At 43.4% G+C, this 22,182-nt stretch overlaps 1 long non-coding RNA gene across 1 annotated transcript; it reads left to right on the top strand.

Annotated features, from left to right (window-relative positions):
• The first annotated feature begins 14,873 nt into the window (after window positions 1-14,873).
• LOC129623433 (uncharacterized) lies at window positions 14,874-17,097 on the top strand. The gene is made up of 3 exons (XR_008700543.1): window positions 14,874-15,086; window positions 15,600-15,996; window positions 16,842-17,097. It is a non-coding gene; the product is annotated as an uncharacterized LOC129623433 (long non-coding RNA).
• The last annotated feature ends 5,085 nt before the right edge of the window (window positions 17,098-22,182 follow it).

Raw genomic sequence — 22,182 nt, 5'->3', positions numbered from 1 at the left:
AGAAGACAACTGACTTGGAATGCGAGAAGAAGCGATTGCACATCATAATCAGAAAACTGCACAGAGGGACGAACAGAAGCATCTGCTACTAACATTTTCAAAGCTAAATTTTTCACAGGTACATTCCAGAGTGTAACAAACCATTTCCACATGTGGGAGCTGACCTCTCAACTATATATCTTACCTGCCTTTTGTGTCATCACAGATTTCTTTTAGAAGTTAAAGTTCACTTCAAAGTCATAGTGAAGCCAAAAACTTTTCCAGGTGCAATGATGAGCCTTCAGAGATGACGGTGATCAAGGTCTAGGTGAAGCTGGGAATTAGGGAAGGCCACCCTGTCTTCTGTGATACCCCTGTCCACTTCATTTACCCCCATGCACATTAGAAGAGCTGGAGGAAGATTCAAGATCACTAGTTTATTAGAGAAATGTAAGTCAAAACTACAATGAGGTATCAACTCACACAGATCAGAATGGCCATGATTAAAAAGTCTACAAATAGGGATGCCCCTGGGGGTGCAGTGGCTAAAAATCCAAGCTTCCAATGCAATCAACATGGGTTCAATTCCCATTCAGGAAAGTAGTCCCCACATACTGTAACTAAGAGTTCACATGCTACACCTAAAGATTCTACATGTCACAAAGAAGACCAAGCACAGTTAAATAAATAAAATATATATTTTTTAAAAGTCTGCAAATAACAAATGCTGGAGAGGATGTGGAGAAAAGAGAACACTCCTGCAATGTGGACTTCCCTGGTGGCTCAGACACTTCCCTGGTGGCCTACAATGAGGGTGACCCAGGTTCAATCCCTGGGTCGGGAAGATCTCCTGGAGAAGGAAATGGCCAGCCCACTCCAGTATTCTTGCTTGGAAAATCCCATGGACAGAGGAGCTTGGTAGGCTACAGTCTATGGGCTCTCAAAGAGTTGGACACGACTGAGCAGCTTCACTTTCTCTCTTTCTTTCTTGCAGTGTTGGTGGGAATGTAAATTGGTTCTGCCACTATGGAGAACCATATGGAGGTTCCTCAGAAAAACTAAAAACAGAGTTCCTATAAGATTCAGTAATACCACTCTGGAGCATATATTGGATAAAACTATAATTCAAAAAGATACATGCACCCCTATGTGCACAGTAGCACTATTCATCATAGCCAAGACATGGAAGCAACCTAAATGTCTACAGACAGATGAATAGATACAGAAGATGTGGCACATATATACAAGGGAATACTATTCAGCCATAAAAGGAATGAAATAACACCATTTGCAACAATATTGGATAGATCTAGAGATTATCATACTAAGTGAAGTCAGAAAGAGAAAGACAAATTATACCATATGATGCAACTTATATGCACAATCTAAAATATGACACACAAGAACTTATCTGTACAACAGAAACAAACTCAGGCATAGAGAACAGATTTGTGGTTGCCAAGTGGGAGGGGGGACAAGGGAGAGAAGGATTGGGAATCTGGGATTAGCAGATGCATATTATTATATATAGAATGGACAAACAGCAAGGTCCTACTGTATAGGGCAGGAACTATAATATATTCAATATCCTATAATAAACCATAATAGAAAAGAATATGAAAAAAGTATATATATATATATGCATATATGTATAGATAGATATATGTATAATTGAATCACTTTTATGTGTAGCAGAAATTAACACAAAATTATAAATCAACTACACTTCAGTAAAACAAATCTAAAAATAAAAAAGAGTAGCTGGAGGAAACTTATTTACTAGCATATCAGTGTGTGTGCCCCACTACTGGAAGTTCTGATTTCATTATTGTGGGTGGGGTCTACACACTGGTATTTTTAGAAAAACACCCCATGTTCTTCTGTGTATTCCAATTCTAGAACCACTGAGTTAAATGAATATTTATTTAGTACTTACATGTGTGAGCCTCTTGGTAAGGCAGTGGAAGATTCAAAAGAACAAAAGGTAGGAGGCTGTGCTTTCAGGAAGCATGGAATGTAGAGCAAGATATACACACCTGCTGCTGCTGCTGCCAAGTGGCTTCAGTCGTGTCTGACTCTGTGCGACCCCATAGACGGCAGCCCACCAGGCTCCCCCATCCCTGGGATTCTCCAGGCAAGAACAGTGGAGTGGGTTGCCATTTCCTTCTCCAATGCATGAAAGTGAAAAGTGAGAGTGAAGTCACTCAGTCGTGTCCGACTCTTGGCGACCCCATGGACTGCAGCCTACCAGGCTTCTCCGTCCATGGGATTTTCCAGGCAAGAGTACTGGAGTGGGGTGCCATTGCCTTCTCCGATACACACCTACCTAAACTAAAGTCAAACTCCATAGAGTTATATCCATTTGTTCCTACTAAGAATTAACTCTTCCTTGGCTTTGGCAAAAACAAATTGTATGTGGCAAAGGTAAATTGTGTGTAGTCCAAATGTAGCTTTGGGGACACCTACCTAGACCCAAAGCTATATTTGGACTACACACAATTTACCTTTGCCACATACAATTTGTTTTTGCCAAAGCCAAGGAAGAGTTAATTCTTAGTAGGAACAAATGGATATAACTCTATGGAGTTTGACTTTAGTTTTGGAGGACTTTTAACAGACAAGGGAGAAAGAATGCTTGGGGCAGAGAAAATTAATAAATGAACAACAGCGGGGGGGGGGGGGGGGGCAAAAAAGTTCTAGCATTTTGGAGGGATCCGTAAATACTGTATAGTCATTGTATATAGGAGATGAGGTTGGCAAGGTCATCAAGGCCAGACTTTAAAGGATTTTTGAATGCCCTGGTAACAATTTAGATCTTCTTCTCAATGAAAAGTAACGCTATGACATGTGTTTATAAAGACATCATTTGGAAGATAACTACTATTTCTACTAATGAAAGTGTTATAAACTATGCTCAGCCAATTAGATAAACACTTCTTGATCACTTAATCTACTTTGTTCTAAGCTGCTGTCCTAGACACTATGAAGAATTTAAAAATACCCAAAGCAACAATTTATAATAGATTGTTGACCTTTTTACTACTCTTTAATAATTCTATTATACAAAATAGGATTCTGTGAGTTTAGTGACCAATTTTTGTTGTTGCTGTTGATAATCACTGTATTTTTTTTTTTTAGGCAATTTATGTATGGTAAAAGAAGCTTAGTGGAGCCACTCAGAACATCAGCTCAGAAGCTGGTTATATAAATTATACACTAACACTCTGGACTTGGAGGGAAAGCTTGTGCCCCTGAAGACCATTCTGAAAAAAGGCTGCATTCCAGGGCAAGTGCCCTACTCAGAAAGACTTCTGCTTTTCAGGCATCTTCCACTGATGCTATTAATAAATGGGATGCATGTCACCATGGGTGAGCATTTTGTATGCAGGCATAGTTGTTTGGTTTTCTTTTGTCCGGTAAAGAAGGCTCATTCACTCCTCCTGTGCCACTAATATAAGCAATAACTCCACTCCCCTCCACAATGCACTGAATATGCTAATTGTTGACATCTCTTATGCTGGTGAAGGGGAGTCCTGGTACTGACATGGTGAGATCTGAAGGTACATGCAGGCAAGCATCAGCACCGCAAAATGCTTGCAGAGTGACCTTGGGTAGGTTATTTTCCCTCTCAAAGGCTAAATTTCTTCATCTGTAAAGTACAAAAAGTAATAGTACCTGAGATACAGGAATTTGGGGAGATTACATGAAGTATCATGCTAAAAATATGAGCTATAATTACTAAAATAGCACTAGGGGCCATGTGATGGAAGCCAGGGAAGATGAGCCAAATGAGATAGGATGGTAGCTCTCTTTGGCAAACCAGCAGCATATGGCATCAGCACTTGCCTTCCACAACCTTCTCCATGTAGGAGACCTCCTACCTACAGGCTCCAAACTGCTGAGTCCAGAGCCGAAGGGTTTGGAGTGAGGGTCCCTTTCCCAGCAGCAAGTTTTGTCTGGACTTGGTCTTACCAGAGAACCAGGGAATCCATGCAGCCCCTGAGCTGGAGGAAAGGGCCACAGACCACGAATACATGGGGCCTCTAGAAGCTGGAAAAGGCAAGGAAACAGATTCTTCCCTGGAGCCTCTAGAAGAACCCAGCCCTGCTGATGCCTTGACATTAGCCCAGGGAAACTGATTTCAGACTTCAGGCTTCCAGAACCATAAGAGAATACATTTGTACTGTTCTAAGCAACCAAGTATGCTGTAATTAAGTCTGGCGGGCCACAGTCCATGTGGTCATGAAGAATCGGACACAACTTAGCGACTGAACAATAACAACAAAAATGCAGTAATTTTCTATAGCAGTTATGGGCAACTAACAAAATAAAATCAGAAAAAGAAATCAGAACTGGTGCTTCAATGCCCAGTTGGGAAACTTTGTCTGTTTTCTGTTTCCCTGGGCTATCTGTCATCTTCTGGCCTTACTGAAAGGATGTAAAAGAGATGGGTGGGTTCCTGCTTCAGCAAGAACAGTCACCTCTAATCAGGACAGTCATAGTTTAAAGCTTCCTCTTCCAGAGACTCCTGCTGCCATATCATTCACACATGCCACTGTCATCCTTCCCCAGGGGGAGCCCCTTGAAATATGGACATCAGACCAGATGCTGCTGCTGCTGCTAAATCACTTCAGTAGTGTCCGACTCTGTACGACCCCATAGACGGCAGCCCACCAGGCTCTGCAGTCCCTGGGATTCTCCAGGCAAGAACACTGAAGTGGGTTGCCATTTCCTTTTCCAATGCATGAAAGCGAAAAGTGAAAGTGAAGTCACTCAGTCGTATCTGACTCTTCACAACCCCATGGACTGCAGCCTACCAGGCTCCTCCATCCATGGGATTTTCCAGGCAAGAGTACTGGAGTGGGTTGCCATTGCCTTCTCCGCAGACCAGATGGGATCCATATTAATTACACCCATTCAGATCCTGCAATGGGCTGCTGGCTGTGTCTGGGCAGCCCTACAGCCAGGATACTTGACTTATCCTCTTCCTCCTAACCCTCTGATACACCTGGGGGCCAAGACCAGGGCTGTTGAAAGTGCAGACCATCAGCTTCCTGGGCTTCACACATGTAATAGTAAGAAGGTAACATGGTGCCCAAAGATGCTGAACATACCATCTCAGCATGCTTTAGTGACCCTTATACACAATCATTGCATATTTGGAATGGCTTTGGGGAAGCCAACAATGTGACCCAAAATCCAGGCAGGCACATTTCTGGTAATTGAGCTAATTTCTAAGATGAAAACTAAGTAACTTAAAGAAATGAAACACTTTAGGCTGAAACATCCTCACTTGAAAGAACCAAAACAAGTAGTTTATGATTATAAGGAGAATCCTGTTGCTGACATGGTGAAATCTGAAACATTGGGCGAGATAGATTCTGGGGTTTTAGACTGAGTTTCAGAGGGATCAGAGATAAATGCAGGTATCTGGCCTACCATGTTCAACCAGAAGTTTCCTCCTTGACTTTCTGCAAACCTCTGCAAGGACAGAAGTTTGCTCAGTTTCAGTGAGAGAATGCAAAAAATAATACAACTCTTAAGGCATATATTGCCAAACTATCAAGATACCAACAAGTCATGGAGGGCACAGAAGAGCATCTTACCCTTTCTGACCGATGCCTGTACTGCCCACTGTGAGCTTCCTTCAGTTCTCCCAGGCCTCCCTTTGCTCAGTCTCTCCAGAGCCCACAAAGGGCCCATCTGTCTGCTCATCCTCAGTAGAAGTCACCACATGTCATTGGATTTGGTTCACAAGTGGACTTCCTCCCCTGGGGCATTCCCATGACAATGAAAGCACCTCAGTCCATCCACGAAGGCCTGCAGGAAGTTACAGCAACCAGGACAACTGCTTCTTCTTGACTCCAACCTTTTGATGAAATTCCTGCCAACTTCTGGAGTCAAAGCCATGAGAAAATGTAAGTAGCTCCTTCACCTCCTTACAAAGCTGAAAAGACCACACCCCTAAACTTAACTCTATACTTGTTTTTCTGGCATGAGAGCTTCTTTGCCATCTGTTTCAAATTGTTCTTTCTTATCCTGTCTTCCCAAGCCAGGCTCACAAGAGATTTTTTTCTCTAGCCAGGAGCATTTGCTGAGTTCTCCTACCCCCCACAATACCCTAGTCACCTCTTTACCTACAAACCCCATCTTTAGCTTCAGGCTATATCTCAAAATATACCTACTCTATGACCCTCTCATCCTAGAAATTTCCCCCTTCCTGCCCACCTGGTGTGTCTTCTGTTCTGCACGAGTGGTCCTGCAGATGTGATATTCCTCTTCTGAGGGCAGAAACTGGGTCCTCGCCATTCTTTACAATTCCAAAGCTCTGAACAACAGGGACTGTTTTCTATCGACCACGCACATGAGTCACCATAGTGAAACATAGAAATGATCCCACATAGGTAATGGAGTGAACATTCTCAGCCATTTTAGATGTAGAAAATCAACAACAAGTAGGTAAACAAGTTTGCTAAAAGTCAAGTAGGTACTTATCTTCATTCCTTCTTCCAATATCATTAAGAGAAAGGGCCACAAAAAATATGAACCCCAAGTGACAGGTAGAGGATTACCGCAGATGAGAGATGCTCAACAAAATTTAGAAAACAAGCAGATAAGCAAGTGGTTCTTCAGTGGCTCAACAATAAAGAATCTGCCTGCAAGGCAGGAGACTCAAGAGCTGTGGGTTCGATCCCAGGATGGGGAACATCCCCTGGAGGAGGGCATGGCAACCCACTCCAGTATTCTTGCCAGGAGCATCCCATGGACAGAGGAGCCTGGCAGGCTACAGTCCACAGGGTCGCAAAGAATTGGACATGAATGAAATGAATTAGCACAGCACAACACAGCACACAACTAAGATCTACCTGCCAGTAAAGGGACTGGGGGACCAAAGAGATACAGTTAATTCACTCAGCACAACTTTGGATCTCCCAGGTGCTGCTAGTGGTAGAGTACTCACCTGCCAATATGGGACACTTAAAAGATGAGGGTTTGATTCCTGGATTGGGAAGATCCCATGGAGGAAGGCTTGGCAACCTACTCCAGTATTCTTGTCCAGAGAATTTCATGGACAGAGGAGCCTGGCAGGCTGTATATAGCCCATGGGGTTGCAAAGAGTCAGACACGACTGAAGTGACCTTAGCATAGCACACAGCACAACTCTGGAAAGGCACAGATCTTAGCAGCGGTCAGGTATTCATCTATAAAGACAAGAGTGTGGGCTGAGCCTGAAAACAGGAGGCTTGACCGGGCTTTGGTAAGAAGTAGACTCCAGAACCTTCCCGTAGCACAAGCAATCAAACAGCTGTCTTTCCTCCATCTAGGCACAAAGACGAGGTTTGGCCTCTGGAGAGACTGTGGACTTGAGGACTCCAGGGCCAGTTGAAGGCAGGGGTGAGGTACAGAAAGAAACAGAGGGATGTAAGTGAGCTGCTGGGGGAGAAGTGATGAAACCCACCCTCTCTCCCTGCTCAGCAGCAGCTGGAACACCAGGAACCAAACACCAGGAACCACCCCAGATGCAGGGGTGGCAGGGTGGAGAATTTTTCTCTGGAGAAACTAATCAGCCCCCAGGGAACAGAGGCTTACTTATCTTGGGAACCCACCGAAAAGCCAGGTCTTTGCCCAATAATCCCTTTCCCCACCCCCATCACAGCTACCAAACCTGTATACACGGTTTCAAATCAGCTTTTGAGGATTTTGACCGCCCACCTGCACCAAAACATTTGCACTGAGTTTCTAATCTCAGCCTAACAAACAAACAAACAAACAAAAGGGGGAAAAGTAACTCAGAGGGAGCAGAAGAACGGAAGAATCAGGAAATAAATTCTTTAAAGAATGAATGCTGTCAGATATAAGGAAAGATATTGCTGCTGCTGCTAAGTCACTTCAGTTGTGTCCGACTCTGTGCAACCCCACAGATGGCAGCCCACCAGGCTCCCCCGCCCCTGGGATTCTCCAGGCAAGAACACTGGAGTGGGTTGCCATTTCCTTCTCCAATGCGTGAAAGTGAAAAGCGAAAGGGAAGTCGCTCAGTCGTGTCTGACTCTTAGCGACCCCATGGACTGCAGCCTACCAGGCTCCTCCGTCCATGGGATTTTCCAGGCAAGAGTACTGGAGTGGGGTGCCATCGCCTTCTCCGAAGGAAAGATATTAAGAGATAGCAAATCTATGTAGAAAAAAAAAAAAAAAAAGTGCTAATAAAGAACAGTGAACAAGAAAAACTCTTAAACACTAAAAATATTATAGTACTTAAAGTTAGCATTTAAAAATTCAATAAACAATTAAATTGAAGGCCCTCTTCTGGAAAGTATAACAAAAAAATTGGATGGAAAAGGAAAATAATAAGTCAGAAAATTAAAAGACAAATTCATGAAAACTGGCATTCAGCTGGTGAAATGACCTGAAGAAAATGATCGGGGAAAGAAACTGTAAAAAAAAAAAAAAAATATATATATATATATATATATATATATATATGAAAGAAAATATTATATATATATCCTGTAATACATATAGTGTATATATATATCTAAAATAAAATATTACATATATCTTATATATATATATGTAAGAAAATATTTTTGAGTCAAGGGACATGGCTTTCTAGATCAAAATAGAATATTGCATGTCCATCAAGCCTTATCATCATGAAATTTGGGATAAAAAAAAGCAAGCTCCTTAAAGTTTCCAGAGAGAAAAATCATCGTAGAATTCTTTTCATGAAAAGAATTAGGAATATAAAGAATTGCTTCAAACTCTTAAAAGTAGCACTGGGAGCCACTTGACAATAGAGAAATGCCTTAAAATTCTAACAAAAAACTATATCCAAGCTAGAAATCTATATTCATACTATAATCAAATATGATAGTAGAATAAAGATATTTTCACACACGCTAGGCCTTACAAATATTTTCTTCCTTGTGTTTTCTCTTAGGAAAAAAGTGATGGAAAATATGTCCTCCCATTATGAAGGTCTGAACTCAGAAAGAAGACGTGAGATCCAGGAAACCAGGGATCTAACTTAGGAGACAGATGAAGGAAATTCCCAGGACGATGATCAAGACAAATCCTAGGATGCATCAGCCAGAGAGCATCAACAATCTTGACTGGCAGAGAAGGATGGGACAGATGGCTCTGGGAAGAAGAACTCTAAGGCAAAACAAAACTTGAGAGATTGCCTGAAGTTTCTGTTCATATTGAGAAATGCTTTATAGCTCTGTTAAGCAAAGCTAGGGAAGAATTAGTTACACAGACAACAATAGGAAACAAAAAGAAGGAATTCTAACGACAAAAAGTTGTAGAGACAGAGTAATGGTATAGTTGCCTGGCTCATCTTTGAATAGTATTTACAGAATTATACAGTGCCTTACACTGAATATAGATTTGAGTAAAAATGGTGCCATAACCATAAAAAGGGGGGGACGGGGAAATGAGATGGGAATGTGTTTAGGGTTAGGGGCAGAAGGATGGGGTAGAGAGAATGAAATCATCTTGCATAGAATAAAGTCGATAGATAATGTCTAAAATTGGAAAGTAGAGAAAAAGTGTAAACATGATATTTAGAAATACAAGAGTAAATGCCAGAGGAAACAACAGTAAGGATTAAACTTGGCTACTTCTGGAGAATAAAAATCAGGGATGAAAGAGGGCAGAACATGAAACTGCTATTTTGTGTTGGAAGATTTAGGAAGCTATTTGACTTTTGCTTTCAGAGTAGTGTAAAACGATGCTCACAGGCCCAGACTGTTTGGATTTCAGTGCTGACACTTGCTGTGTAAACTTGAGCAAGAGCCTTAAAGTCTCTGTGCTTTGATGTCTTTTTTCAAACAGGAATAATAATAATTTTCTTTCATGTTATTATAAGGCTTGAGTTAGTTCATAATGCACTTAGAAAAGTAGTACTTAGTATTTTCAACCCTTGGCTCATTGTTATTACAAAATTGTATACATATCTTATTTTTTAATTAAAATAGGAAAAAGGCAAGGAGTATGCAATGATGCCGTAAGCTCTACTTCTGAAGACTTTGTCCTTTCTTCATAGATAGTAAGGGTCAGCATTTTACTCTCAGCTTTGCCCTAAATGTACCAATTTCTGTCCCCTCCCTCTCCCCCCTTCAGAAGATGTCAGTGAACAGGGGAACTCCTGAGAGGGCTTAGGGCTTCAGCCCTCCTTCCCACACCCTGGAGGGAGTTTCTGGGAAGGGGTCCACACCAGCATTTAAGCCCTTCCTTGGAAGGAGACCCTGCACGATATCAGTCCAGAAGGCACCCAGCCTGACTCCAGGCGTGTACTTCTCAAGGCAACAAGTCGTAAATCATTCTAGATCACTGTGGTTACTGTGAAAAGTTGTGCTATTCTGCCAGGGTCCCAGACAGAGCTCTTTTGTGATTCAAAAGTGAATGGAAGAAGCCTGTAGTCACATTCTAGGAATTGAAACTTCACTAGAAGGCAAAAGACTCTCTCTTACCCTCCCCTCTGCTGTCCCTGTGCTTCTGCCGACTGGCACCCTGCGATCCACACTGGAAAAGCTAGAAGACTTGCTGCTTTATCCCCCGGGACTTCTCCACCCTATCCCCTATAGCCCGGCCTCACTTCGGCGCACACCTGAGAGGGGAAACCATGGCGACCTGTGACCTTGCTGTGACAGCTGCCAGTGCCCCACGGCAGAGCACACCTGCAAGCCGCCGCGGACTGAAGTGCTTTCATTACAGAATGTGGTGAATGAGTTTGCTCACCGTTCCGACATCAGCTCACTCTGAGACCCGTACCATCAGTTCTCCCAGCCTTGCCTTGTAAAATCTAAGAGTCAGATGGACTGGAAGGATCACCACCCTCCTTTTCACCCAGGTGAGCAAGACCTAAGGAAGTGAAGGGACCTTAACAAAGTAACACACTGAGTTAAAAGAGGAGCTCAAACCCCAGTCTACTGAACCGCCGATGGCGCTCTTTCCAGGGTGCCTCGTCATTGCCAGCTCTCTAAACCATCACCTCCCAATCTCAAACGTGAACCCCCAGAATACCTTCCAGAAAGCTACAGAAAAACATCATTCTTTCACGATAAGGCCGTTCCCTTCCAAGGCTTTAGCATCAGATTTTCATCTTATCCAAGAAACTCCCAACAAAAATAACAAATGGAAGATGAAAACCTCCAGAACATTTCAAACAACCCTTTACCTGTGTATACTGTCAAATCGGCATATCTGACAGCAAGCTGTCAGACAGACTCACCCTGATGTACGTACATAGACCAGCGGTAACGGAGCCTTGCGGGAAGGGAGCGGCTTCTGAACTAGTCCTTGAGATGAGCCAACTGCTCTCTTCCCTCCCCCCTCCCCTGCCCACACCCACCCAAAGGCCAGTCTCTCCCAAGCTGTTTAGCAACTCTGTGGAAGACAGCTTAAGGTCCAGGAGCGGATTGCGAACAGCTAACACTCTGGCAATCGTTTTCCTTTTCCCTGAGCCCAGACTTCAGTGGGCGTGCAATGTGGCATTTTGCTTCTGATTTCAACCATTTCCCCAGCAATTGAGCACGAGAAAAATAAGAGCTTGTGCCAGCTCAGGAGCAGCCAGCCCCCAGGTTCCCTGCCTCCTTGGCGTGGACTTGGTGACCCAGGCCGTTCCTATGGACCTAAGAAACGGGCCACAAATTGCCTGCAGGACAACACAGGAAGGTTCATCGCACAATTCCCTTTAAGCCAAAGAAGCAGATGGGCCTCCAATCCTGTTGAGAGCAGCCTGGAAGATCTATGAGGATGGTCAAGCCATCTTACTTGTAAGCTGTTTATGGCAGTGGCCAGAAATTAATGTAATTTACTCTGGTATCCATGTCACTACTGTGTGTGCTAATAAGTTACTTCAGTCGTGTCCAACTCTGCAAGGTGGGGTGTCTAGAACACAAGCTAAGAAAACACTGGGGCACATTTTATTCATCCTCTGGTTCCCCCTGGTTTTCTGGGCTAGCCTCCCTCACCTGTCCTCTGCTTGATTGACAAGTGACATAAAACACGTCTCTGAGCCTTTCAAGCCCTTACACAGAATTATCCAGGGCTCCTGGGAATCAGCATAAAGCCCCCTTTGGACTGTCAGATGGCCCCTCTGGCTTCTTCCTGCCCCTTCCCCACCCCATCCTCTGTTTCAGCTGTGCAAAGCCAGACGCATCCCAGGTTCTCTCACCTCCGAATTTTCGATCATGCACCTCCCTGTTCTCAGAAAACCTCTTCACCCTCTCAAATAGCCTATCTCAGCTGGAATGTCACATCCATCAGAAATTTCTCTGAGATTCCTCCAAACACTGAGTATCTTTTTAATATATCTTTATTTATTTATATGGTTGCACCAGGGCTTAGTTGCAGCATGGGAACTCTTAGTTTTGGCTTGCAAATTCTTAGTTGGGGCATGTGGGATCTAGCTCCCCAATTAGGGATCAAACCCAGGCCCCCTGCACTGGGAGTGCAGAATCTTAGCCACTGGACCACCAGGCAAGTCCCAATACTGAACATTGAATGTCCCTCCATGTAAGATCTACTGACTTTTTAAAAAGACCTCTATCAACATATCTTTTTTTTTTTTTTAAACTGGTCTCTCAGGCTAGTTAGTGAGCACTTTATCAGAAACAGTAACTTTCTGAGTCCCTCCAGCCTGCACCTTATGAATAGAATGCATTCAGTGATACAACTTACTCAATTCTTAAGGGTAGGAAATACACTATGTTCTTTTTTTTCCATCCTCCAGGTAATTGATGCTCAAAAGTGTTTGGGGAGTGAAAGAATAAATAAAAAAGCTGTATTTCCCTAACTTACAGGACAACTTACTTACAGATGGGTCCTCAGGCATAGGCCCATCTGAATGACAATGATGTCAACCTGGGGTTTGATCCTTAACTATTTCATCCTCCCTATATCCCTTCCCTCCTGGCCGGAGGCCCTGATGCCTCTGGTTCCATTTCCTCCTTCAGGCTTGAAACACTGCCCTGTAGGCTTCCTCCGCTCTGGGTGAGTGGGTCTAGCCTCATCTTGCCTGCTCCAGGTGCTTGACAACCTCTCCCCTGGACTTACAGATAGGAACCATGGGAAGCATTCGTTGAGGTTTTCAGCTGTACGGCTGCACCTGTAACCCACTGACAGCCAGTGTAGGCCTCGGGAGGCCCTGCTTGTTTTTCACACAGTTCTGTAAAGCATGCATCCTCATCACTGTCTGATCAAGGCAACTCTAGCAGTGAGGCATAGAAAACAAGGTCTGATGGTGGGGGTTAAAAAGGAACTGTTGCTTCACTATCTTAATCCAGTTCTGCCTCCTCTGGCCTAGAACATTCACCCTGCAGGGGACAGGATAGGCTGACACAAGATATAGTAAGATACGAGCTTATTGATCTGAGCCAGAGGTTTCCCTGGAATGATCAATAATCACCTTCCAGAAAGCAATGGGCTTTAGCTAGCATGTGACATGGCCTCCAGATTCTGGATCAGCCACTTCCGAGGAAAGTCTGCCACCCCACCCCCAGGGGGCCACCAGCATACCCAGTAGACACAAGTTTGTGAATTGCTACAACATACAAAGGCAGGCCCGGTTTGAATTACCAGTCTCCGACTCCTCGGTGGAGCTCTGGTCACACTCGGTACGCAAACCATCTGCAGCCTCACTCTGGCACTTTGTTATTTACTTGCAGTCCCATGTGGAGTCAGAGCCCATAACTCAGCCACGTCCGCCCCTCTTCTGAGTGGACAGCATCATACCTCATCTCAGCAGTTGCTCCCTTGCCATCCATCAGCCATTTCAATTTGGGAATCACTGGCCAAAGAGGATGTTTTTCTTTGGGGATAATCATTATAAATTAATGTTTTAAATTTGGGATCTAGTCCGCCATCTTGCTGAGTGTTTTGCTTTTTTTTTTTTTTTTTCTTAATCTCACATCTCAAATGTACAAGGGGCCCACTAATTCCTCCCTGGTTTCTCCTTCCTCCTGTTATAAAGAATTTTAGTAACCACCAGACCATACACTCCAACCCCTTTTATTTCTCTGGGAAGTCATTGCCAAACAAACCAGCCAACACTGGAAAACTGCCAACAGCTCAGAGTCCTCAGAGAAAGACCACTGCTCGTCAGCTAAGAGTGAGCATGGAACTGAATCTTTTTGCTTCCGTTTATTAAGAGGACCAGGCATGAAGAAATTTAGCCATAAAACATGGACTGAGTGGCATTGGGCTGTCACAATGAAAGGATACTTTAGATGCACAAAGATCAAAAGAGAGGGGACTTCTCTATGAGGCTTGACTGGGAAAGAAGAGAGGGCCAAAGGGCATTACTGGTTGGTAGGTAGGGGCTTACTGTTACAACAACCTTTTTTATTGTGGAATAATTTTTTTCAATTTTTTTTCTCTTTTGGATGGGCTGCCTGGCTTATGGGAACTTAGTTCCCTAACCAGGGATCAAGCCCTTGCCCTTGGCAGTGAAAGCATGGAGTCCCAAGCACTTGATCACCTGAGAATCCCCAGCAATTTTAGATTTCCAGAGAAGCTGAAAAAACAGTCCAGTTCCCCACATTACTAACATCTTCCATTGCCACGGTGGAGTCCTCAAAACTCAGAAGTACACAGTATTACTATTAACTAACTTCCAGAATTTATTTGGACTTCATCAGCTTTTCCATCAAAGTCCCTTTTTAATCCAAGATTCAGTCCAGGGTATCACAATGCACTTAGTTGCCATATCTGCCCAATATCTTCTGGGCAGTTTTTGTTTTTGTTATGACCTTTATATTGTTGAGGAGCAAACCAGGTAGCCTGGAGAATGTCTTGGAGTTTTTCTCGTGGTTAGACCGGATTGGGGGAAGCAATAGCACAGACATGGTCTTCTCATCATTTTACACTGGGGGTACGTGAGCTCCATCTGACACCACTAATGATATTAACTTTGATCACCTGGTTAATGTAGTGTCTCCACTGTAAGGTTTCTGTTTTTCCTTTGTGTTAGTCACTCAGTCATGTCATACTCTTTGTGAGTCTATGGACTGTAGCCCACCAGGCTCCTCTGTCCATAGGATTCTCCAGGCAAGAATACTGGAGTGGGTTGCCATGCCTTCCTCCAGGGGATCTTCCAAACCCAGGTAGGGAACCCAGATCTCCTGCATTGCAGGCAGATTCTTCACTGTCTGAGCCACCAGGGAAGCTTTTCCCTTACCTCACCCTATTCTTTGGAAGTGACTCACTAAGTCCAGCCCACACTGGAGTGTGAGGGTGAGGATGTAAGGTGGAAATTAAGCCCCAACTCTTGTTTTCCTTTTACAGTGAGAAAGATCTTCCCCATTCAGCCTCTAAGCCTCCTTATTGTTGCCTTTATCTTAAAGCTTATCTTCAAGTTTCTAGCACATGATAGAGCACCTAATCCTATGAGGTCTTGTTCTGTTCCCTTGTTACTTCACACGTGTTCAAGACTTTAGGCAAAACAGCTGAATGTCTAGTCTGGGAAACATACTATATATCTCCCTTTTCTCAACTCATTCAGTCACTGTGTCCCATCATTTTTACCTACTAGACATCTCTTAAATGCGATCATGGATGATCACGGACAAAACTTTGTCAGATCAACTGACTCCTAACTTCCTTATCTTTTCCTCCAGGTAGAAACCCATCTTCATCCCTGATTCCTGGTATAAACACAAGGGCAGCTAAAGAAACAAAACGTTCTCTGTGCCACTGCCAGATTCCAGTGTGTTAAACAGGAATACAGAGCGAAGACATGGTGCGGCACAGGGACCTGCCTCCTTCAACCACTGTTCAACCTTGAGGCCCAGGAGCCTTGGCTTTGGCTTGGAAGCTTAGAGCTCAGCCTGAAGAAATGGCCCATAAAAAGCCCCATTCCTGGCATTTATCCAGATATTCCCCAGGAGATGTGTTCAAACAAGAATCTTCTCTCTACTCACCCACCTCCCATGACTCTGCTTGTAGGATGAGTCCGGTCTCAGGAAAGGACAAGCCAGAGATCTGGGCTCCAGGATCTGTTCTGCCACTAATGGAGTGAGCCATATGGACTTTTGTATCTCGAGTCTGTGTTGGTAAAATGAAGGGTTTGGGCTGGTCAGAATGGATTCCGTTCAACCCCAGATGCTTCATGAAGCAGCTACTACTCAATCTCGTGTCTGGGGTTTCTCTGTTACAGTCACAGAACACTGTGGCTGGCTCTGGGAATGTTGCATGCGAGCCCTATCTCAGAAGAGTCACATGGAAAAGGAATTAGGACGGCACAGGTCAAATTCCAGCTTGTTGAGTCATGTGAGATAAATGTGGGGAAGCCCAGTGGAGAGCAGGGGCCCCAAGCCTCTCTAGAGACAGCACACACTTTCTCCCCAGGGGGTTGCAGGCTCAGCAGACCTCAGTTGCCTCCAGCTCCATCCCATCAAGTGGGTTTTGCTTGCTGTTGAGCTCACATGACAGATGGCTCTCTGGGCCTCCGGAGTGTTTTCCAGCCATCACCGGCTTGTCAACTGCAAACAAAAGCCATGCATTGCCCTCACGTCCCTCTCCGACATCCTTTCTGGCTTCATAACATCCCTACCACAAGGTGCTCCCTGACCACCTGAGGGCTCCTGACTCCCTGCCTATCTCCAGGAACCATTACTTCTCTGAAACCAAAACAATCAGGGCACATACCTTGACTTAGAATATTTTGTCATTCTTGACTGTAAAGACAGTTCAGGAAATATATTTTTGGTGCAAATAGTTTTACATGACTTCAGTAGTTTATAGCATCTACATCCTAAACAGGAAGATCTGAACAAAACAAATTGTGACCTTCTTACAAAGTTTGGATGTGGGACTGCCCTAAACATCTCTCTCTATCTTCTCTCCTTTTACTGTTACAGGTCTCAACTGCAAGGAACCAATGCACTATGAATGTGAAAGGTGAAGACAGGAGTGAGGAAGACACCTAGGCAAACTTAGCTGCAGGCAGACAAGACCCTCTCACAGTGGGATTAAAGGAGCATGCGATGGTGCCTGGCCTCTGGGTTGTATCTGCTGATACTTACAATCAGGTCAGCCGAAATTCATAACTTTGACTCAAATTTTTATCCATCATTAAAGGAAATCCCCAAGAGTGTCTAGACAGAATTTATTGTTGTTTTCAGTCACTGACACCTTTTGGAGAAGGGTCTGATGTCAGGAGAGAGCTCATTGGAAGATGGCAAATTCACATGCATCTGAGATGAGAGAGTGGGTAAGGACCCTTGCTGGCTGGCTGCTGCATGTTCTTTAAGAAATGGCCAGCTGCTCCCTAGCAGAGTCTTGGAATATAAGAGCCCCTGGCTTTACATGATCCCAAAGAGAGAACAAGAGACACCAAGGGAACATGGCCAGTGTCGGGGTGGCAGTATCCTTGTCCACCATGGTGGGAGTAACTGGGCACCAACCCCATTATTCAGAAGAGCCCAACCTGGGAATCCAGGGACTTGGGTTCTAGACTTGGAATTTTCCATGTTAAGATTAGAAGGTAGATGGCATCATCTCTAACACCTTGCCCAGCTTGAGGAGCCGATGGTTACTTTAGATTAGGCAAATATTTCTCCTGAGTGATGGAAAACATGTAAGAGACATGGTAGCATGAGTGTCTGGGCTGTGAGAAAAATGGGGAGAAAAAAGGAACTGAAGTCATGCAGGGTGGGTGAGACTATCCACAGGCAATCCACACAATTTCTTGAAATGATTTCAAGAAAAATCTGTTGCCTCCATGCCTTATCCTTCTGATATAGTAGTTCACATTCTACTCCATCTTAGACCCTCTGAATGGCTTTAACAGTAGAATAATTTAAAATTTATCATTTTATTTGATTCCCCATCTCCCTTTAAAAAAAAAAAAGAAACTATGAACTTAGCAAGAATTCTCATCCCTATTTCCCAGGAAAAAATGTCCTGGAACTCAGGAACTTACACAAGATCCACACTCAGAAAACTTCAAGGGGTCAGCTGGAATCAGAACGCTGGTCTCCATCAGTCTTTGGAGCTTAAGGCTTTCTTGAAGGTCTATTCAAGCAAAGCCTGCTAAATACTTCTTTTACCTCTCATTATCAACTAACCAAACTTCTTCAAAGGAGCATATCAAAATAAAGCTTAAAGTCAGGTCACCTGCTCATGTCATTGGCAGGACAGCAATTTTCCAACTAGGCTTCTCATAGCCAGGGAGGTCCCACCAGGCCTCTCCCTCTCCCAAGAGTCTTTGAGCTGAGCCAGGTGGAGACTCTTAGCTCTATGACTACTTCAATCTGAGCAGCTCCACTTTTATCTGCTTTATTTATTGGCCTCTCTTTAGGTATTAAAAAGTGTTTGGGAACCACTGTAGGGCAAGTTCTAGTCTGTAGTGTTATTTCCAGCCTGAACCCAAGTTCCAGTTTCTTTACAGGACACGCAAATAAATCTCTGCTTCAGCTTCCCAACAGAAGAGCGGGGACAGAAAGCAGCCCATTGGTCTTCAAGGCATACTGTCATCCATCACACCAGGACATCTCCAGGTGGTCTTAAATCCAGAGAAACATGAGCGCAGTCATTTCAGGTCCTAAGACCCCTCTGATGAGAGAAGCCTCATTACCACGCGTGCACAGTAGCTAGTATTTCACGTGAACTAACTGGCCTGTTTTCATTCCTTTTAAATACCCAAAGGCATCCTACCTACACGAGGAGCCGAAGGCCTACAAACCATGGTCGTAAAAACCTTTCACTTACTACGCAAGTGCTAAAGAGCACCTGAAACCACTTTGCTTCTATTTGTTTTGCCCCCTAATACGCACACTGGTATATTAGTGTTTCTTTTGAATCCCCCTGGGTTTGGATATTATACACCCAAGTTTTAGTTCAAATTGAGTTTTCACAGCTGGATTATAAACCAATGGAAATGTTGACCCAGCACCAACTGTATCATTCCAAACAGGTGTTGCTTTAATTAGCCTTATCGTAAAACAAAAATTAAAAATTAAAGGAAAACATTTTAATGGGCCCAAAGAGTTTCTTAAGGTCTTAAAGGGAACAGGCAAATTGGTGGAGACTTTCAAGCCTTATCTCCTTTGCTCAGAGGCTGTATTAAAAATGCAGCCACACTTTGGAAACTGCAATCATAGCCTAAAGTCTTAAGAGAAGAAAGAAAGCTTCCCTGGCATGTTTGGAGGTGTAGAAGAACATTCCTAAGTGATGGGAGAGAGGACTCCAAGATCCATTCACCTAGGACTTAGATGTCTACATCCCAGGCAGGAAGAAGACAAAAGGCCGTTTGTGGGATGTTACTCCTGACCTTAAAGGGAATTGTCATTATTTTCCTCACAAAGACAAAGTAGTTTTGTGTGATTTCGATTCAATGCAGAAAATTACTCTGTACTTATAGAAGTGTGAAAAGAAGGTTGCAAAAATCTTCCTGTAAAGGAATATACAGGGTTATTGTCTCACATGCATGAAACCATTTGTTGTCGTTTTTCAGTTGTTAAGTCATGTCCGACTCTTTTCAACCCCTTGGACTGTAGCATACCAGGCTTCCCTGTCCTGCACTATCTCCCAGACTTTGCTCAAATTCATTTCCACTGAGTCAGAGATGACATCCAACCATCTTATCCTCTCTCACCCCCTTCTCCTCCTTCCCCCAGCTGTTCCTCAAGATCAGGGTCTTTTCCAATGAGTCAGCTCTTCGCATCAGGTGGCCAAAATATTGGACCTTCAGCTTCAGCATCAGTCCTCATTGTCTCACACACATGAAACCATTTAGAGAACAACTTAAAATTGTAGGGCTTCCCTAGTAGCTCAGCTGGTAAAGAATCCACCTGCTAGGCAGGAGGCCCTGGTTCAATTCCTGGGTCAGGAAGATCCACTGGAGAAGGGATAGGCTACCCACTCCAGTACTCTTGGGCTTCCCTGGTGGTTCAGCTGGTAAAGAATCCACCTGCAATGTGGGAGATCCTGGCTCAATCCCTGCATTGGGAAGATCCCCTGGAGAAGGGAAAGGCTACCCACTCTAGTACTCTGGCCTGGAGAATTCCATGGACTGTATAGGCCATAGGGTCGCAAAGAGTCAGACATGACTGAGCAAATTTCACTTTCTTTCACTTTCTTTCTTTTAGCTTAAAAGTGTTGACATTTCTGCAAGACAGCAGAACTTCATTTGGCCTCAGGAAGTTTAGGATAACCTCCTAGAGAAAGCAGATTGAGAGGCTGGCTTCAAACATTGAATATGGAGAGAGAAGCCAATGGAGCATCTCAAGTTGGGGGAAACTCCATTAGCAAAAAGATAGAGCAGTTGTTCTCCAGTTTGAATGTACACCCATGACCTGCAGAGCTGGTTAAAACTGATTCTTGGGCCACTGGGGATGCTAATTCAATGGGTCTGGGATGAGGTTCCAAGGGTTTTCTCTAACAGGTCTACCTGCTATTGGTCCACAGACCACCGTTTGAGAGCCACTGATGTAGAGGAAGGACTATGTGTGGCTATCAGGGATCCAGAGTAGGTGCTGACTGAGCTATAGTAGAAGATTTGTATCAGAGTGGAGAATGCAGTTCCTTAAAAAGGTGTCTGGTTTTTGATGATGTGAATGATATCTCTTTCTAAACTAGAAAAAAATCACTTATTCTCAATTGAACCTTCTTTCTAGCCACCTTCTGAGTCTTGTTCACATTCTTCCTCAAAGGCAAGAGGAAAAGAAATCTCCAGTGAGTATCATGCATGATACTGTGTTAACTCATTCAGTCCTCATAAAAAAGTAAATACAATAAAATTATTAAAATAACACTGGTGATGATGGCCACAATGTACTCTGCATTAACTTGAATGCCTCTGAAGGCACTCCCTCCACCTGCCCCCCTGACCCCCACTACCGGGATAGGCAGCATCCTTAATCCAACAAAGAGAGGCTATACTGATCTTAAAACCTCCATCTTCTCACACAAAGTCTTGTCTCCCCTACCTTCCCAGGAAAATGCCATCTTCTCTAGCCTTTTCCATTACTTGGCTTAAGGGTTAAGGTCTTTTGAGGTACAAGTTTACCTAAATGACAGAAACTTATCATAAGACCTTGTGGAGAAGAAATAAAATATGGAAACCACACAATGGGATAGCATTACTGACTCGATGGACATGAATTTGAGCAAACTCGGGGAGACAGTGGAAGACGGAGGAACCTGGTTGCTGCAATCCATGGGGTCACAAACAGTCAGACACTACTTAGAAACTGAACAGTAACATTTAAAGTATATCTCCCTTAAGCAGTTGGACTTTTGATAAAATCTACTCTGATACACCTTTTAGTTAGACTATATAGGCCATTTACACTTAACATAATTGCTATATATCTGGGCTTATATTTGCCATATTAATGTTTATTTTTTATTTGGCCCATTCATTATATTCTTTTTTCTCCTTCTTTGCCTTAATCAAGTATTTGTTATTATCCTATCTCCCACTTCCATTGGGCTTCCCAGGTGGTGCTAGTGGTAAAGAATCCACCTGCCAATGCAGGAGATACAGGAGATGTGGGTTCAATCCCTGGGTTGGAAAGAGTCCCCTGGAGTACGAAATGGCAAACCACTCCAGAATGCCTGCCTGAAAAATTCCATGGACAGAGGAACCTGGCAGGCTACAGTCCATGGGGTGGCAAAGAGTCAGACACGACTGAATGTCTGCAAATGGACAGCAAAAATGCCCCACAACAGATAATCATTTGACTCAAAATATCAATTGTGCAGAGATTTAGAAAACTCCTGTATTAGATTTTTTTTTTACCATATTTGTGTCTTCTATATTCTTTTCTTTAATGCTTACCTTTTTTGTTTCCATGCTTCACTCTATTCTTTTTACTAACCAATTATCAAGCTTACTGAGCTTCTCTTCGGCTCTGTTTAGTCTGCTGCTAAATTCATCTATTCACTTTTTAATATCAGACATTAGAATTTTCAGTTCTAGGATTTCCATTTGATTATTTAATATGGATTCACATTCTACTATAAAATTCTCTATGTTGCCATCTACTGTTTTGAACATATTGATCACAATTATTTCAAAACTGTATCTAATAATTCTAATATCTGCACTACCTGTTCTCTTGTCTATTTACTGATTGACACTGTTTATCTATATGCCTGATCATTTTTAATTGAATGTCAGTTATTATGTATTAAAATGTTCATGCTTTGGATGCTATCATCTTCTTACAGAGAGGATTCAACCTCTCTTTTGGA

Source organism: Bubalus kerabau, chromosome 11, assembly GCF_029407905.1.
Source record: "Bubalus kerabau isolate K-KA32 ecotype Philippines breed swamp buffalo chromosome 11, PCC_UOA_SB_1v2, whole genome shotgun sequence".
In the NCBI taxonomy this organism is placed as follows: domain Eukaryota; kingdom Metazoa; phylum Chordata; class Mammalia; order Artiodactyla; family Bovidae; genus Bubalus; species Bubalus kerabau.
The sequence above is the reverse complement of the archived record's forward strand: the minus strand, read 5'-3'. Positions and strand labels throughout refer to the sequence as shown.